The sequence below is a fragment of the Miniopterus natalensis genome, chromosome X (assembly GCF_054644295.1).
Source record: "Miniopterus natalensis isolate mMinNat1 chromosome X, mMinNat1.hap1, whole genome shotgun sequence".
NCBI classification, from domain to species: domain Eukaryota; kingdom Metazoa; phylum Chordata; class Mammalia; order Chiroptera; family Miniopteridae; genus Miniopterus; species Miniopterus natalensis.
In genome coordinates, this window is record NC_142103.1 from 16340528 (window position 1) to 16360143 (window position 19616).

General features: G+C 39.9%; 1 long non-coding RNA gene and 1 pseudogene across 1 annotated transcript in view; one reads left to right on the plus strand and one right to left on the minus strand.

The window, feature by feature from the left end:
• Window positions 1-19616, plus strand: part of LOC107537936 (uncharacterized) — a 37235-nt gene that overhangs the window by 7298 nt on the left and 10321 nt on the right. The window contains exon 2 of the long non-coding RNA XR_001603273.2: window positions 15671-15881. This is a non-coding gene — a long non-coding RNA (uncharacterized LOC107537936). The remainder of the gene's footprint in view (window positions 1-15670; window positions 15882-19616) is intronic.
• On the minus strand, window positions 10382-10587 carry LOC107537933 (guanine nucleotide-binding protein G(I)/G(S)/G(O) subunit gamma-5 pseudogene; annotated as a pseudogene).

The window sequence follows — 19616 nt, forward strand, 5'->3', positions numbered from 1 at the left end:
CTTTCTCCACCTGAGCCTTTTGTGTGATCCTGAAGCCCTTGGAATCCTCGAAAAACAAACAGACAAAGGGCAGATTAACTGGCCTTGTCTTACTAAGGCAAAAAGGAGAGTACAGTCATGTTGGTAAGATTTCAAAAATCAAGAGTGGCAGGCAGCACGATTTACAATAGTGAAGACATAGAAACAACCTAAGTGTCTGTCAGCAGATGAATGGATAAAAAAGATGTGGCATATATATAATGGAATATTATTCAGCCATGAAAAATAAGGAAATCTTGCCATTGAAGACAACATGAATCGACCTTTAGGGCATTATGCTAAGTGAAATAAGTCACACAGAGAAAGACAAATACTGTATGATCTCATTTATATATAGAATCTAAAAAGCTGAACTCATAAAAACTGAGAGTAAAATAGTGCTTACCACGGGCTGGAAGTAGGAGAACTGGGGATATATTGGTCAAAAGATACAAAGTTTTAGCCCTGGCCAGTGCCTCAGCTGATTGAAGCATCATTCTGTACACCAAAAGGTCATGAATTCGATTCCCGGTCAGGACACATACCCAGGTTGAAGGTTCGATCCCTGGTCGAGGTGCCTATGGGAGGCAATCAATTGATGTTTCTCTCTTTCTTTCTTTCCTCTCCTTTCCCCTCTCTCTAAAATCCATGAAAACATATTCTTGAGTGAGGATTAAAAATAATAATAAAAACAAAAATAAGTGTATCAAGTCACTTACACAATGTTATATGTCCATTATATCTCAATAAAGCTGGAAAAACCCCAAGGGTGGGAGGACAAAAGGGGACTTGGAATAATGTGGCCTCAGGTAACAAAATATTCCATTCTCCAGAATCTCTTGGTCCCTAGCAGCCTAAGTAATTTGAGGCTTGTAATATACTTAATATATTTGCAATGTATTTTGACTATAGCTCAGGCTGCCTTCTGGAATACAAGTTGGGTGGGGGAAAATAACAAAATCCCTTAGGATCTCAAATCTGTATGAGTCCACAGTCAAAAAACTCTAGCTAAGGGGAAAACCAATCCAGCCAATTTTGAGGGGAAAAACCAGTCTGATTGTCAGTGCAGCAGACTGGAGCCAGAAGTGGCCAATGGGACCATAAATGCAGCAGTGGCTACAGAAGCAAGAGAGGAGGGAGAAAGGAGAGGCTTTGAATGTGACAGGAGATTCAAAGGCAAATGATTCAAGTATCTAAAACTATATGCCCCGTCCTTGGGCACAAGTGTTAGCAGCTGCTTCTACGAGCCCCTTTTCCTGATTGCCTACCCTGATGAAACTGCATGGTTGCTAACAGGGAACAGAAACAATCTTATGGCTGGATCCTCCAGTTCCCAAAGGAAGGCAGAGATGGTAGCACTCTTCAGAGAATCTTTGCCTCTTCCATGTAATGGGTTAGTTTATGGCATCTGTTCTTATGGGTTATTTCCACAATTGTGGAAGGTGGGAGGGGGGAATGTGTCCCAGAGCCATCAAAGAGCAGTTTTGTACTTTCTTTACCTAGGGATTGGCTAAATCTTCAGGGAGCCTCTGAGAGATCATGTGCAGTGGAGCTTAAGAATTGTTTGCCACCCGGCCAGTGTGGCTCAGTGGTTGAGCGTCGACCCATGAACCAGGAGGTCACGGTTCAATTCCTGGTCAGGGCACATGCCAGAGTTTTGGGCTCGATCCACAGTAGGGGGCAAGCAGGAGGCAGCTGATCAATGACTCTCTCTCATCATTGATGTTTCTATCTCTCTCTCCCTCCCCTTCCTCTCTCTGAAATCAATAAAATATTTTTTTTAGAAAAAGAGTTGTTTGCCATTGGAGTCACCCAAGCATTGTTGAGTGCTCTCTAGAACCCCAGTCCCTTCCAGCATTTGTGACCTTGTGACCTCTGAAGTCATGGGTGAGGAAACTACAGGCTAGCCTAGGACCTGAGACTGCCAATGAATGCTGCCCAGCATAGGGTGTCATCTTAGAAGTGCATGGAGGAGGGGAAACTCATTTGGGGCTGCAAAGATCAGGGAAGGCTTCCCGGAATAGGCGGGGTTTGGGCTGGACCTTGAAAGACAGTCTTTCAAGCTGGAACAGCTACTGCCCAACTTTGATGATTCCAGTATGGTCCCCAGTGCCCACAGCTCCCCCTCCCGAATAGCTAGCCTCTGAGTAGTGGCCAGCAGGCGTGGCCAGTAGGCTCACTGGCTAAGGCCAGAGGGTTTCCTTGACCTGAATGGTCCAGATAATGGCCCCAGATCCCTATTTCACTGGGTTCCAGGAAGAACCCTTAGCACATCACATTCCTGAACAGAGTTTCCATCTGTCAAGTACAGTTGTACAGTAAGAGATGCTTTCATTTCGAGGGACTGAGGGCCATGGGTTTGTGACTGTATAAGCCTAGACCCCTAGAGGAAAAAAATGAAGGCTCTGGAAATCATGAGGTCCTTGTGGAGATTCAAGCCTATTTCCAGTGGCTAAAAGGCACTAATGAGTTTAATGCAGGCAAGATACATTGGTTCAAACAAACAACTAACTGGAATTAAGAGAAGTGTGCAGCGGTCTCTAATGAATGCATATGCTAATTGGTCTTCTTTGCTAGCCCCTTGAGCTTTGGCTCTGGCATAGACTAGCCTATTAGATGCCTGCTCTGTAATAGATGTTGAATGCTAGGGCCTTTTATTGCCATGGTAACATTGATGTCTGGAGTCTAGCTGAGCACCAGATCTCTTAATTTACTACTCAGGCAGCTACAATTCTTTGAGTTTTATTCTTCTTCATGCCCTGGGTGCCAGAGTGGCAGTGAATCATGCTTATTCATCTTCTGCGCCACCCACAGTGTCTTTGAATAAGTCAGGGTGTCTCTTACTGTGTGTGATGAGCAGATTATTAAGTTAGAGCCTATTTCCGTCTTAGCTAGACTGGTGCCTCTCAGAAACTCAATGTACATCTCTAACCGCTTTCTTACCTGCTGCATCAAATGAGTTGGCAAGCAGAGTGATGGCACTGCAGTGGGCTGCGGAGGCCCAGACACCCAGAAGCCTTGTGCTTGCTTGGTGGGCAGGGAGGAGCAGAGCAATATAGGTGGGGCAGCACCTACTACAAGAATGAAACTTGGAAACACCTGCCATTGAAAGGGAGCAGTCAGAAGGGGAGAAGAGTTACTGCAGAGAGGATCCTGGCTGGGAACTGTGATGCTAGAAGTCTTAGTCCTTCTAGGGTCAGGGGGTAGGGCATGGGTGAAAAAGGAGATCCCTTGTTCTGAGTAACTCCAGAGGAAGGAAGTAGCCCCCAAAGGCTAGAAGGTACCAGAAGAATGGATTTCACCTTATTTTATAAAACACTTTTGTTTAAAAAAAAAACAAACAAAAAACTGGTCATGGAAACCAGCTGCTTCTGAAAGTTGGTAAGCAACTTGTCACTGGAGCTGCCCGAAGTTTAGTATATCTCAGTATAGAGATGTTCTAAGAATGCACGGCTAGGGGCTGAGGGCTAGGATGGAGGGCTTTGCTAAATGACCTTTTTGAACTCTTCCAACTTTGAAATACTCTGTCTATATACGATGCTATTTCGTTTATCAGGACATATGCTAAACTTGGATGATACTTTATATGTACATGTGCTTGCTCCAACAGCACATATGCTAAAATTGGGATGATATTCTATATGTGTCTGTCTGTGTCTATCTCCAGCCATAGATGAAACTTTGCAACAGGTGCAGAGATATTTTCCTGACACTTCTGTCTCTAAGAAGTAGGCAACCTGATACTAAAGATAAATTGTGCAATAATCCCCTCCTCCCAAATTACAAATGACTCTTATTAGCAGGAGAGAGTCTTGCTTTTTGTGATTTGTTTTGCTTTGTTTTGTTTCACTGCAGTGTTTGTCTGGCATTGTCACAGGAGAATTGGTAGACTAGAGAAAACTGTAGGCTACACAAATTTGGAGTACCTTTACAAGGTGTTTTTTTCATGTTTGGTGGGAATGGAAGGTGTAGGGTGGGGGTGAGAGGTTTTTTTGAGCTAACTAGAATCTAAGAAGTGGTATTTTTCCCTGTGACAGGCTGGACAGAGATCTGGAAACTGAAAGACAGCCAATCAAGTGCACCAAACACAGAAGGGGCTGTTAGGCGACACTGGTCTTTTCCACCAAACCCTGCAAACCCATTATCAAGCAGCAGCATTTCCAACACAAAGGACTGTGATATTAATCCAACCTGAACTCACTCTGGATTTAACAAGCACCAGCCAGAAATCACAGTGGCTCTCAGCTGCCTCTTAAGTCAAATTCAAATTCATAATCAAGAGCTTAAGGTCTTTCCATCAACAGTCCTGCTCAGTTACTCATTTGCTGTAAGACCACAGGAATTCCAATTGACTTCTCTGTTGGGCCATCTCTCCACTTTGGAAGAGAATGAGTCCAGTGTCCCTGCTTCTTCATTCTCAGGAATGCTGTGGGCCTAAAACTTTTCAGAAGAAAATTGCCAGAGAACTCTGAAGTCAGTTGGAATTATTACTCATTAGGGAGTATAGCATAGTGCTTAAAAGCATGGGCTCTATAATTGTACATGGATTTGAATCCACCAGTTCCAATTCTTTTTTTTAATGTTTTTGTCTTTGCTTTTCTTTTAATCCTCACCCAAGGATATGTTTTTTATTTATTTTATGGGGGGGGGGAGAGGGAGAGAGGGAGAGAGGGAGAGAGGGAGAGAGGGAGAGGGAGAGAGAGAGAGGGAGAGAGAGAGAGAGAGAAACATCCCGGGCATCAAATCCAAAACCTGGGTAAATGACCCAACCTGGAATCGAACCCGCAACCCTTCAGTGCATGGGATGACGGTCCAACCAACCAGGGCTACTTCCAATTCTTAATAGCTGTATAACCTTGGGAGAGTTACATTACCTCTCTGAGCCTCAATTTTCCCATCTGTAGAATCATTGGATTAGAACAAGGATCAAATGATATAATTTATAAAAAGTTCTTGGCTTAGTTCACTCAATAATAATTATTATTATTATTGATAACAATACAAACAAACCAGACAAATAAACAAATATACCTTGTTCTTTTTCAAGGGCTTTTCGTCACAAGGCCAATGACCTGAATGGTAAAGGGAGCAAGACCCCTTAGGTTGGAGGCAATAACGCCATTTGGCCTACTAATATCTCTCATACTAGGGATTTGGGGCCAAGCAAGAGGGAGGGGGTATTTGGAATTGGAGTGAGAAGCAAATGATGAAGGCAAGATATGCTAAGCTTAGAGTGAGTCAGTATCTTGAAGGTAGATAAGGCCTTTGAGGACCCTCATTCACATCACACAGTGTAAAATAATAGTTCAGACTTCAGTGCACTCAAGGATCACCATAAGAGCTTGTTAAATATGGGTATTGCTGATTACTTCACAGATTACTTCTTAATTTCAAAGAAGAAACTGTACTTTTACAATGAAAATTCCCAGAAGACACCACCTTAAATAAGTGATCAAATTTAGTATCACCAATAACAGGGCAATGGTATATGAACTTCCTGGTGTGATGCAATGGGAGATAAACAACATTATTTCTTTAGTATTCTTGCCAAAGGTGTTTAATATGAATCTAATCATGAGGAAACAATCAGATAAATCCAGAGTATAAACAAAACAACTGATCTGGACTCTTCAAAAATATCAGTATCATTAAGAAAAAAAGCCAAAGGTACTGTTCTAGAATCTAGGTTAAAAGAGACTAAAGAGAAAAAACAATCAAATAAAATCCATGATTCTTAACTGAATCCTGTATCAACACAAACAGCTAGGGTGTTTTGAAGATAATTTGAAAAAATTTTGATGTGGAATTGATATTGGATAATATAACTCTATCAGTGTTACACTTATTGGATGTGATAAGGGTATTTTGATTATGCAAGAGAATGAGTGAATGCTCTTGTTCTTAGGAGATACATACTGAAATGTTAAGGTGCAAAGTGATGTGATACTGCAATTTAATTTCAAATGTAACCAAATACATACATATTTGTATAACATATGGGTGTATGTGTGTATGGAGAGGGCATGTGTGCAAATCTAAAACATTAACAATTTCTAGGCAAAGGGTATGATGGAATTCATCATAGCTTACTTTCAAATTTTTCTAAGTAAAAAGTTGGGTGTAGAACACAAATCCTTTCCTACAGCTTTATCCCAGATGTGCTTTCTCGTATTCCCAAAACTCCCCTGCACCCCAGCTCTAATACACTTAATACCCCCTATCCCATAGCAACTGGCGATAGTTGGAGTTAAGCAGATATGAAATCATGGAAAGTTTCATGAAGGCACCTACATCTGAGCTTAGCCTCCAGGGATAGAGCAGGATTTTGCCAAGCAGAGATAACAGGGAAAGAACTTTCCAGAAAGAAGCAACAACTCAAGTGAAACTTGAAGAATATAGAGCAGAGGTTCTCAACTCTAGTGTGCAGAGTATGTGGGGAGCCTGTTAACTGTGCAGATTTCCTGATCCCAACTCCAAAATCTGATTCTATAGGTCTGAAGTAGGGCCCAGAAATTTGAAGGTTTAAAAAGCGCTAAGATGAATCTGATGCAGGGGTTCAAGGACCATGACTTGGAAAACACTGGCATAGACAGTTACCTATTCCATATACATAGAGAACTAGCCCTGTCTCTATCCTGTTCAGATAAATCTCTCATAGGTGAATTGTCACCAAGGCTGACTGACATAAACCTTCAGAGGAAAGTCCTCTGTACTAGACCTGTTAGTCATGGTGTCTGCCGTGTCCAATACTCTGCTCACTGCCTCCTGCTCAGGAAAGCAAATCCAGCTAGTTGTGGCCTAGAGGTGACCTTTACTGTGGCAGGAATGGGCCCAACAATTTGGTGACAGGTAAGGTAGCCAGGCACAAAGAGTTCTGCCCAATAGATTTGATAGTAACAAGCTGCCCCAGCCAGTTTGGCTCAGTGGTTAGAGAGTCAGCCTGCAGAACAAACGCGGATTCAATTCCCAGTCAAGAGCATGTGCCTTGGTTGCAGGTTCGATCCCCAGCTCAGTCAGGGCTCGAGCAGGAGGCAACCAATTGATATGTCTCTCTTGGTTCGATCTTTCTCTCTCCCCGCCCCCCCTTCCCTTCCACTCTCCCTAAAAAAAAAAAAAAAAAAAAAAATCAATGGAAGAAATGTCCTCGGGTGAGAATAATAAACAAAACAAGCTAAGGCAATCCTAAGAACTTGGAAACTCATAAAGGGAGCATTAATTGAATTCTTTCATCATAGATAACAGAGGTCCACTTGGTATACCCTGAGAAAAGAAAGATTATGGTGAAGATAGCCTGGAAAACTACAAGCCTGGAAAACTATGAGACTCCAAAGCAGCTTTAGTTATCAGCGTCCGTTTCCATTCCTCTTGTATAATGCCCCTGCTTCCCTCTGTAAGTCTGCTCTATTCTTTTCTTGCCTCTGACTGGAAAATTCCCTCCACAGCCTATAGGAAGAGTTTCATAGGGTGCTGGTTGGATTGCCTTAGCTTGTTTTGTTTATTATTCTCACCCGAGGACATTTCTTCCAAAATTTTGTCAGTGGGCCATTTGACCAGGGTACCAGCCATCTAGCTGGACTCGAGCAGGAGAAAGACTACCATCTCGGGCCCAAAAACACCTACATACAGTAGATTTTAGATACAGGGAGATGAAAGACAAATTTGTGGTCCAGTCAGACTTTGGAACTCCCAGTCCAGTCCTCACACCACCCTTCCACTCTACCTTTGTCAAAGGAGACATGTCATGGCTTCACATTGACTTTGCCTTGCCCTTTGCCTCCTGAGATTCTGTCTTCTGGCCAGATTGACCAGAAGCTATCAAAAGGAAGAATCCTCATCCTCAAATTTCCACCTTCTACCTCCTTGAAACCAGGTCACTGTTCTGTGAACTCACTAAGTATACCAGGTAGGGAGAGGAATTCTAGCCCCAGATCTGCTCTAAATGCAGTGTGATGTTGGACTAGTCACTTCAACTCTTTGGGCCTCAGCTTCCTGAAAGGGCTGTTGTGAGGAGAGCATGTAATCACTTTGGTGAAAGTGCTAGACAAATCATCAGGCCTTCTGGAAGAGTAGTCTTCTGGAGACATAAGTGGGAATGGCTTTACTCCTCCACAGCCTTCTATTTCTCCATTCCCCAATCCTATGCTGGCAGCTGTTGCTCCAGCTTTAGTTAACAGAGAAAATGAATGGTTGAGTAACATCCTAACATTGTTGAAGATAAAAAGAATTAGTATATAATGAGGGTAAAAGACCTATATGAACAAAAGTGATACTTGGGACTCCTGCAACTAGAAATCTCTACTGAAACCAATTTATACAATTAATTTGGGGGGTAGAAATATATGAGAAATGTGATCTTGGGATCCCACCATTCTATACCCCATGAACCTAGGTGCCTTTTGATGTAGAGTTTGACAAGGATTCCCCAAAGAACTAAACCTAGTTGGTTATTTATGAGGTATTTAAGGTGTTCCAGTTGTTGTTTCCTCTGGGAATTCCTATCCATCAATATGAATCTGCCAGACAAAAGCCTGACTATTTCGAGAGCCATAGCCCTGGGGAAAATCGCATGACTTAAGAAGATAAGATGATAGACTAAGGCTTTTCATTAACCTAGGAGACAATTACTCAGATGCTTTAAACCTCTTCTTTACTTAATGAGACACTCAAGTCATCAGTTTAAGAAGTAAGGTTGGGTCCAGTGATATAGTTATGGGGGAAGGGCAGGGAGGAATGACATCATATGATGCAGTAACTATCACCGAGTACAACTCAAGAAGCAACAGCATACTGGGAAAAGTGTAGGCTCCAGAGTCACAGACATGGGTAAAATTCCTAGTTCTGATACTTTTCACCTGTGTGACTGTCAAAACTCATGAAGGTTCTGAGGTTTTTGAAATTTTTATTTATTTATTTATCTTTATTGTTGAAAGTATTACAGATGTTCCCTTTTTTCCCCATTGACCCCCCTCTTCCCCACTCCCGTCCCCTCCCCAGGCCTTCATCCCACTATTGTTTGTGTCCATGGGCTATGCCTATATGCATATAAGTTCTCTGGTTGATCTCTTCCCTCCCCCCTCTCCCTTCCCTCTTAAATTCATCAGTCTGTTGCATGCTTCAATGTCTCTGGATTTCTTTTGTTCATCAGTTTATTTTGTTCATTAGATTCCACATGTAAGTGAAATCATGTGATACTTGTCTTTCTCTGACTAGCTTATTTCATTTAGCATAATACTCTCCAGGTCCCTCAATGCTGTCTCAAAGGGTAAGAGATCCTTCTTTTTTACAGCTGCATAGAAATTTATCATTTTTATTTTTTCTTTATTATATTTTATTTTCTTCCATCACCAGTTATCCCCCCTATACTCTCTTCTACCTCCACCCACACCCCTTGCCCTCGCTGTTGTGCACACTGTTGTCCATGTCCATGAGTTCTTTCTCTTTTTTTCTTTTTACTCAATCTCTCCACCCCATCCCCCAAGAGAGCTGTCTGCCTGCTCTCTATCTATGAGTATGCCTCTATTTTGCTTGTTAGTTGTTTGTTCATTAAATTCCACATATGAGTGAAATCATATGGTACTTGTCTTTGTCTTACTGACTTATTTCACTTAGCATAATGTTCTCCAGGTCTATCCATGTTGTTCAAAAAGGATATTTTTTTCCTTTTTATAGCCGAGTAGTATTCCATTGTGTAAATGTATTAGACACAATGGAACTGTTTTATCCACTCATCTTAAAGCTTATTTTTAAATTATAGTTCACATATAATATTATATTAATTTTAAGTGTATAATGATTAGACATTTATATACCTTATGAAATAATCACCACAATAAGTCTAGTTACCCACCTGGCACTATACATAGTTATTACAATATTCTTTTTAAATTTTTTAAAAATTCAATTACAGTTGACATACAATATTATATTAGTTTCAGGTGTACAACATAGTGATTATACATTTATATAACTTATGAAGCAATCGCCCAGATAAGTGTAGTACCCATCCAACACCATACATTGTCATTACAATATTACTGGCTATATTCCCTATGCCATACCCATGACTGTTTTTATAACTGACAGTTTGTGCTTCTTTTTTTTTTTTTACCTTTTTATACTAAGTATATTATTTGTATGCTGTTGCCAGTGTATATGAAATAATCATCCTTGTGAACTCAAGGATGATTATAGAAATTCATGAAAATTCAGAGAGGTGGCTGTTAAGGACTGAGAGAAGCAGAAATTTGTATAGTATGGCACATGTTATAGGGTAAGCTTTTTGTACAGGCTTCAAATTTAGCTCTCTTTGAATATTCACTGGTTAAAAAAAAGTGGTTTACAACACCTTCAAAGACTCATTTCATTACAAAAATGAACAGACTTTCTGAGGTCTGGAGGAGTTGGTACTTGAAGATACTTCAGTCAGCAGGGGGTCATGTTGAGCATTTTGCAGACAGAATTGTTTCAAATCTGCAGCTGCCTGGGAGACTTTCCTGTGGTTGAGCCCAGCCTCCAGCGGAGCTGTTGAACCACTGTGTTCATAGAGTTGAAGCTGGAGGAACCAGACATGGTGTACTTGAGAGCCAGGCAGATTTTCCAGTTTGTACTTTTTAATCCCCTTCACCTTTTTCACCCATCCCCCAACCCTGTCCCATCTGGCAGCCATCAGTTTGTTCTCTGTATCTGAGTTTGTTTCCATTTTGTTTTGTTGGTTGGTTTGTTTCTTAGATTCTACATATAAGTAAAAATCATACAGTATTTGTCTTTCTCTGTCTGACTATTTTACTTAGCACAATACCCTCCCTCTATGCCCACCCATGTTGTTACAAATGGCAAGATTTCATTCTTTTTTGTGGCTGAGTAATATTCCATTATATATATGTACTTGCAAACTAACAAGTTAGCCTGTCACATTTTCATGGATGCTGGCATGAGACTCCTGGGTCAGAGATAAGGGAACTTATTTCTCAAAGCAATCATAATAGCCAGAGTGTAGCATTTTCTTGTGCCAGTTCCCATTGCCCCCAAATCTCATAGGAGGTACTCAAAAAGGGCCAGTTGACACCTGCACATTCTGTGGGTTGTGTTACAGGAAAGTAATATTGAGCCCAATGAATCTGAATTGAGCGAAATAAATCTTTAAGATGGGCAGTAAGTATGCCTTTCCTGGCTCCAAGGGGATACACTATCTTCCAAAGCTGTTTACTATACAAATGTCCTTGAAAAAAAATAGTCCGGAACAATGTCAGTCAGTGTCTCTGGTCAGAAGACAGGCAGACACATGAGAGACCCACGGAAATTGTCTCACAATAGTGATCATGAGCAAGTCATCTAACCTCTTTGAGTCTTGTATTTTATATCTGTAAAAAATTAAGTCTCAATTAATTAATTAATTAATTCTTTATTCATTTAACAAATATTTGTAGAACATTTACGATGTGTCATATACTGTGCTAAGTATTGAGGATACAGCAGAGAATGACATGGTCACTACCCTCCCAGAGTGTGCCTTTTAGTTAGGAAAATAGACATTAAACAAATAAATCAAAATTATTGGTCATCAGGAAAGCAAAACATATGGAAGAGAAGATTATCCCCATTTCCCTTATTCAACCTGCACTGCCTCACCGAGTGACACTGTCCACAAAGGATCATATCTCTTACCACTTTTCCTTGATGGAGTCAGACTTTACTTCTGAGTCCTAACTAGGTAAAAGGTCAATCTAAACTTGTGGACCTGCTAGGATGTAGAACACTGTCCAAGGAGTGGAGTCCTATTACTTTCCAAGATGGGCAACAGCACTGTGATAAAAAGGAGAGTCAGGAAAATAAAGCTTCTAGAATCCGCTGAAGACTTGAAAGAACAGGTCTCAGTTGACATTGACGGAGTCATTCTTTAAGAGAAAACACAGCTTCCAAAGGAGTCTTTGAAAGCAAATCTTTTGGTCTTTACTCTTAAGGAACCTACAGAGTGCCCTAATTTTTTACAATTAATTAGCTACACAAAACTTCCTCTTTTTCTTCCAAGGTCAGCCTTACCTCTGGCTTATAAAGCAATGATCATGCACTCCAAACTAGTGAGACATTTCACTGATTTGCTATCACCCTTCCTCCCCCTACATGAATATTTTTTTCTCTCCAATAGGACTGTAAGAACCTTGAAGGCAAGACCTGTACCTTACACATCTTTTGTAAACCACTTTCACTCCTTTCCTTCCTAGCAAAACCTGCATCTGTTCGGTGACACAATCTGTTCTAAAAAAATAAAAAATAAAAATAACTAGCTAAAAAAAAGAATGATGCTGTGGAATGGCATGGTGTTTACAAGTCAATTCATGGTTATTTTATTTATAAAAATTCCCAGACTTCTCTGGTTAGTCACTCTTATGGTATCAACAGAAACATTTCCCCCAAGTATTTTGTGAGCCTAAATAGATTGGTCTCCCTAGTTTCACAGATAAAAAGTCAGGTGTTAATTTGAACCAATCCCGTACTAGTACAGTACTGCTAGGAATAGAAGCAAGGAAACGTGATCCTTAACTCTCTCTTTAATCATTAGCTCTGCCTCTTTCTTAGTATAATCCTCTTGATCACAAGTCAGGGACCTTTCCAAGTGGTATGCCAAGGCTTCTGTCACTGTTCCTCCCTGGAGCAGGGGTAAAGGGTGATTAACTTCAAGGGAGAGCATGAGGGAGGTCATTACTTCTCAACTATCAAAACTTATAAATCAAGGACAGGTAACAATTCTTTGGGGAGAATGATATTGGAAGGGACTTTCAAACATGACAGCAAAGAGACCCTCACAAGTAGGGAAGAGAAAGAATCTATGACAACTGCAAAAATTAGCCCAGGCACTGAATATGGCTGTTCACTTATTAGGACTGAACCTAGGAGAACTTGGGTAGTTAATAATTCCAAACTCAATTCTACAGAGGAAAGATGATATAATGGGAAAAGCATAGAATTTGAATTTTGACATCCCAGTATATTTAATTAAGTTTAAAGTTAATATATTGATGTACCTCCTAAAAAATGAGAAACTTAGAGCACTATAACTATAATCACTTCCTTCTAGACATCTCCTTTTTAAAAAAATTGTGAAATATAATACACACAGAGATTTTTGAATAAACCTTATTTTTAGAGCAGTTTTAGGGTCACAGCAAAATTGAACAAAAAGTAGAGTTTCCATATATTCCCTGCCCTCACTCTCACACACAACTCCTCCACTATCAAAATCCCACACCAGAGTGGTACATTTGTTACAATCAATAAAACTATACTGACAAATCACTATCACCCAAAGTCCATAGTTTATGTTAGGGTTCCCTCTTGGCATTGTACTTTCTATGCATTTGGACAAGTGTATAATGTCATGTATCGACCATTATAGTATCATACAGAATAGTTTCGCTGCTCCAAAATCTTCTGTGCTACATATATTCATCCTTCCCTCCCCCTTAGCAACCACTGAACTTTTCACTTTTCATACTTTTGCCTTTTCCAGAATGTGTTATAGCTGGAATCATATAATATATAACCTTTCAGATTGGCTACTCTCACTAAGTATATGCATTTAAGGTTACTCCATGTCTTTTCATGGTTCAATAGCTCATTTCTTTTTAATACTGATTACATACAAATTTAATGCAAAAAATATTATTGTGCCGCCTTAATGAAAAGTTTTAAAAAGCTAGCACCATAGAGAAACCACTACCCAGCTCAAAAATAGAAGATTGACAGCAACCTCAGTGGTCACACATAACAAAGAATACAAACTTCAGAGAATTACTTTAGAAAAGTCATTAAATAAAGAACAACAACAATAATAAAAACAGAGAAACAAAACAAAAAAACACCCTGAACATAAGAGAATCTAATTTTCAGAGTTGCCACATTATATTATAGAAAATATCCAGTTTTCAAAAAAAATTATGTGACATGCAAAGAAACAAGAACTGTCCCTGAGAAAGCCCAGGCTTTAGAATTACTAGACAAAAAACTTTAAATGAGATGTTTTAAATATACTCAAATAAAGGAACCAAGGTTAAAAAAATCTAAAGCAAAGTATGAAAATGATATCTCACCAAGTAGCAATTATCACTAAAGAGACAAAAATTATAAAAAGAATGAAATATAAATTATGGAGTTGAAAAGTAGAATAGCTGAAATGAAAAATTTACTAGAGGGACTTGACAACAAATTGAGCAGGCAGAAGAAAGAATCAATGAGCTTGAAAATAAGTCAATTGAGGTTTTTGAATCTGAGAAGCAGAAAGAAAATAATTTAAAAACAAACAAACAAACAGAGTGTCAGAAACCTGTTGGACACAACCAAGCATAGGCACAATGGGAGACCCAGAAAGAAAAGAGAGGAAGAATGGGGCAAAAGTATATTTAAAGAAATAATGTCAGAGAGCTTACCAATTTTTATATATATATAAAAGAAAGCATGAATTTATACATCCAAGAAACTAAAAAAAAAAAACAAAAAAAACCCAACAACAACAAAAAACAAACAAAAAACCCCCAAGTAGTATAAATGTTAAAAGATCCACATCTGGCCCGGCCGGGCGTGGCTCAGCGGTTGAGCGTTGACCTAGGATCCAGGCCATCGGGGTTCGATTCCCCGTCAGGGCACATGCCTGGGTTGCGGGCTCGATCAATGACTCTCTCATCATTGATGTTTCTGTCTCTCTCTTTCCCTTTCCTTTCTTCTCTCTGAAATCAATAAAGATATATTAAAAAAAAAAAAAAATCCACATCTGGACAAATCATAAACTCTCAAGAGACAAAGATGTCATCTTGAAAGCAGCAAGAGAGAAGTGACTTATTAGACATAAGGGTTGCTCAACAAAATTAACAGCTAATTTCTCATCAGAAAGAAAGGAGGCCAGAAGACAGTAAGATGACACATTCAAAGTGCTGAAAGAAAAAAAGACTGTCAACTAAGAAATCTATATTCCCAGATGAACAAAAAATAAGAAAATTTATTGCTGGCAGACCAAATGTGCAATAAATACTAAAGGAGTAGAAGTGCTTCCCTAGGAAGAGAAGTAGGCACTTGACCAGAAGGAAAAGGGCCACATGGCGAGGTGGTCATCAAAAAACTTTAACTTTAGAGGTGTTCCCCTTTATGGCCAATAAAGGCATTTGAAGGACCTGTGTGGCATTGGCATGGGGACTGCATGTCCCCAGGGGGAAGGACTAAGCAATGCCTATGGTAATTGTGATACCCAGGGGGGATCCATTTGCCACTTTGGAACTAAATAAGAGTTCTCTGAAGAGCTCAGAGTGCCTTTTAATCAAACCAACTTCCTGGTGCCTATAGAAGAGATGGAAGTTCCACTGAATATCTTCTTTAAGAGCTAGCATTGTGGATTCTGAAAAGTGAAATGAGTACTTTTGTCACTGTCAGTAATGTGTATAACTCCAAAGGAGATAAGGAGTATTGTAGCCTTAGTACATGGAGAGACATGCATGACCTTGATTTGTATTTATGAGACAAGAGATTCCCAAGACTTTGTAAATATGTGCAGATGGGACTATTTTATTTATTTTTTTATTTTTTTTCCAAGGCATTCAATGTTAAAATGTTAAATTGAAATGTGGCCATTTCAATTGTGCTGACTTTTGTGTGGTATCTTTTTCAGGGACATTCTGGTTAAGGGATGAAAAACAGCAACATTCTACTGAACTCTATCAAGTATGAAGTACAATGCCATCCATTAAGTGTATGAACTCCCACTGTTGGCCATTCAGTTGATCCTAAAGGTAGTCAAGGATCTTGGAGAGGGTTGACTTCCTCCAGCACCATGGCATCTGGCAAGTAACTGAAAATAGAGGACTCCACCCCTCTTGTAGGTGAGATCTACTAGAGAGCCCAGGTTTGGCTCCTTCCTGTGGCAGGAGGCCTCAATAGCTGTGAGGTGCTTGTAGGATTCTGCTTCCATGACACAAGGCATAATGGACAGCTGGGTATGGAAGGTCACACACTCAAGAACTGTAAGAGCCTCAATTTTCAGACTTCAGTATGTGGCCAGCAATTGCTACCCTAATGGTATATGTATAGTGCAGGACTATGAAAGACAATTTCTTGCATCAGAGGCCTATGGACAACTTATGGTCATCATAGGCGGCCTAGAGATTGCAGGAGGCTTGAAAGGAGGTTGCTAAAGTGACAATGAAGAAGCCTCAAGGACACTAACAGAAATGTTTGCTGATTTCAATTTGGAAAGATTCTGGAGCTTATTATTGGAGAAAACCCCATTCAAGGTGGATCAGTTTGCAAGTAACAGCATCAGTGAGACTAGGTAAAATTTCTAAATGACAAATATGGTATCTCCAAAACTAAAAACAAAAACAAAACCCTGAAAGATGTTGAACTTGTATTAACATTGTGAGTGCTGAAAGGTTTAATAGCTGTTTCTTGACAGTGTCAGAAATGGAGCAGCCCTCAGTTTATCAAATAATTTTAGGAATGTAACAAAGGAGGTGGGATCTGGTACTATGTATGGAGCAATGGTCTATCCCCTTTCTGAGCTCCTGTGTGAATATTTGTATGTCCTTAATATGTGTCAAATGAAACTTCTTGGAGGAGGATGTCATCAGTGTAATGTCATGTCTGTATCCTAGAGAAAGGTGGATGAAGTTATGGACTATATGTAATGGCAAGGCTGCTGAGATACCCCATGGGTAGCCTGGTAAAGGTGTCCTTTTGGAGGCAAAGCCAAATGGTACTTGAGAAGCTTTTAAAATAGACATTGAACAGAATATATTATCCAAATATGTAATAACAAAATATACAGGAGTTGCTGAGTGGATAAAATCAGTAATTCCAATAAAACTGGGTATTGGATATGGGGGCCTTAATGGATGGGACCGCAGCATTAAGGTTGCAGTTATTCACTGTGAGGCACAGTTTATTCTTGCCAGGCTTAAGAACAACCAAATTAGAATGTTAAATTAAGGAGCAAGGGGATAGTCACCCCTTTAATAACTAGGTCTTACAAGTTTTCATCCTTGAAGGCCTTGTTTTAAGTTACATTCAGCCATATTAACTACTTTAATTGGAAAATCAATGGCATCTCATTTAGTCTAGTCAATTTGTAAGTGCCAAATACTTTATTTAATTTTAATTTATTACTCATTGGGTCACAGTGTTCATGCTCACTATAAAATATTTTATGGAAATGGGCGCTATGACCATGGGAGATTTAGATAAAATAATAATTCTGAAGGTTAAGGTGAGGCATATCTATTTGTCTTCTATTTCATATTCAGTGAGTCCCTTAAGATTATAGAGGGTAACTTGTTTAAATTTAATGGGTCCCCAGGGATAACTGTAATTTGAGCCCCAGTATTGATTAAGTCCATGAAGGTTTTCCAATTGGTACATTTCAGCAAATGTTGAAATTCATTCAGAACCTATGTTGTGAAGATGCAAAAGTGTGCCTTTTTGTCTTTTTGTTGTATAAATTATTTTAGTAAATTTTGTATTTCCAATTGTGTCCAGTTGTGGACGTTTGTTTCAACTTAATCTTTTTTTCTGCAATCATGAGGGCTGAACTTTTTATTGCCATGAAAGCAAAAGTAGCAGAGTGGCACTGCAGAGCACTGGGTCCACAATTCTGCTATGGCCCCACTCTTTCCCCCACAGGGATTTCTCTTTTTCCCCCTCTTTTCTCTCTCTACAAATTGCCTCACAATAATTTAGATTTGTAGTCACAGAAAGCTGTTGCTTTCAGTTTCTGTCTCTGCCCAATTACTTATGATGTGGACATTCTGGAGGTTATTGGAAAAGGTTCAGTGGCTCGTAAGCAGCTACCTCTTCTTCCAGGAAATGCCAGTCAATCTTCCCAAGCTCAAGGTCCACATCTAGTAAGATCATTTTGTCTATGGCCTGGAGAGAGATCTATCAAGCCCCACAATCGCAAGATTAGCCTTTTGGTGTGCTGGTAAGCAGCAGCTCTAAGCAAAGCATAGACAAATTGGCTAGGGGTTATGCATTGAGAGAGTAAGTATGAAATACTCCTCATTTCTTTTAAATCATCAGTACCTGGGCTATTGGCCACCGTGGGTGTGCACATTAATATTTTGGGGGATCAGGAGAGCATACATGACAGCAGCAAGGGAAGCCGCAGCACAGGAGAAAAGCAAAGATGCTACTATCCTTGCCTGAACGATGACTATTAGGCAACTTGGGTGCCATGCTTAATTCTCCCCAGGATGGTGGTCTCCTTCCTTTCCACAAAGCTCACAAAGAAGTGTCCCCAGAGCTGTCCTGGAAATGCACAATCATAAACAAGGTTTACATGGCTGCCTAAACTAGACACAGTGACCAGAGAGCTATAGCCCCACCCTTAGTAACTGAGACTCAAATGCCAACTGGTTAAGATGCTGTGTGTACTGCCTTCACAAGCCAGAGTCTCAGGGGTCACCAGCTGAAAGCAGGCAAAAAAACCCAATGGTATATCATGACATGATATAGTCAATTAGCAGCAATTCTTGGTTTGAGGATTAGAGCATTTAGACTGGAAAGAGATGACAATACAATGCCATGCAAGCCAAAGTGCAAGACCACCAGCAATCGGCAGTTCTGTCCCAGACAGCATTTGCCATATCATAGAACCAGTTAATTAGCTGTGAGCAATTAATTAATGCTTACCAGATGTCCTTGGTCATGGTTGGTTCATCCTGTTCATGATGCCAATTGTTTTTTATTGCATCTCCTTCATTTCATTGGTGAAGGAGAGATCTTGCCCTAGGATTATGGGGATCACTAAACACCAAACACTGGACAGATGAGATTAACAGCACTTTTTTATTATTGGTTTAAGACAGAGAGAAACATCAATTTGTTGTTCTACTTACAATTTGTGCATTCATTGGTTGACTCTTATATGTTCCCTGACCGGGGATTGAACCTACAACCTTGGTGTATCGGGACAACACTCTAACCAACTGAGCTATTCAGCCAGGGCTGACAGCAGTTTATTAGTCACATGTACTCACAGCCTTGAAGGACAAGGTCACTGCATGAAAACAGAGTGAATAACCAGGGGCTGTGGAAGGCAGGCTTTATAGTATCAAGAGGATGGGGAGACCTCTGGTTCTCCTGAGAAGATGCAATTGGCTTATTTAAATAATTCTGTAGGTTGGCAGAGAACTGAAGCCCACTATTCAGAGATAAGCAGGCACTGTACCTGTTCTCCATGATAAGGAGGGTTGTTTGGCTAGAGAACCTTATATGTGGAAGCAGAGGGGGGAGGTGAATTGGGGGGAGGTGAATTTGCAGTTAGGCCATTTGAGGCACTCTCAATTTTACCAGATGTCAAGGCAACATGAAATATTAATTTTAGGCTGTATATCTTTTTTTTTCCCCCTTTCTGATTTAAAAGACAACTGAATATAGCAATCATGACAAATCTGTGTTGATGGACATACAATGTATAAAGATGTGATTTGTTTGACAATAACAGCACAAAGGAGGGGGGAGAGAATGGAACTATGTTGGAGCAGAGTTCTTGAATAATACTGAAATTAATATGCTATTAATTTCAACTAGGTTTTTATAAATTAATACGTTAATTGCAATCC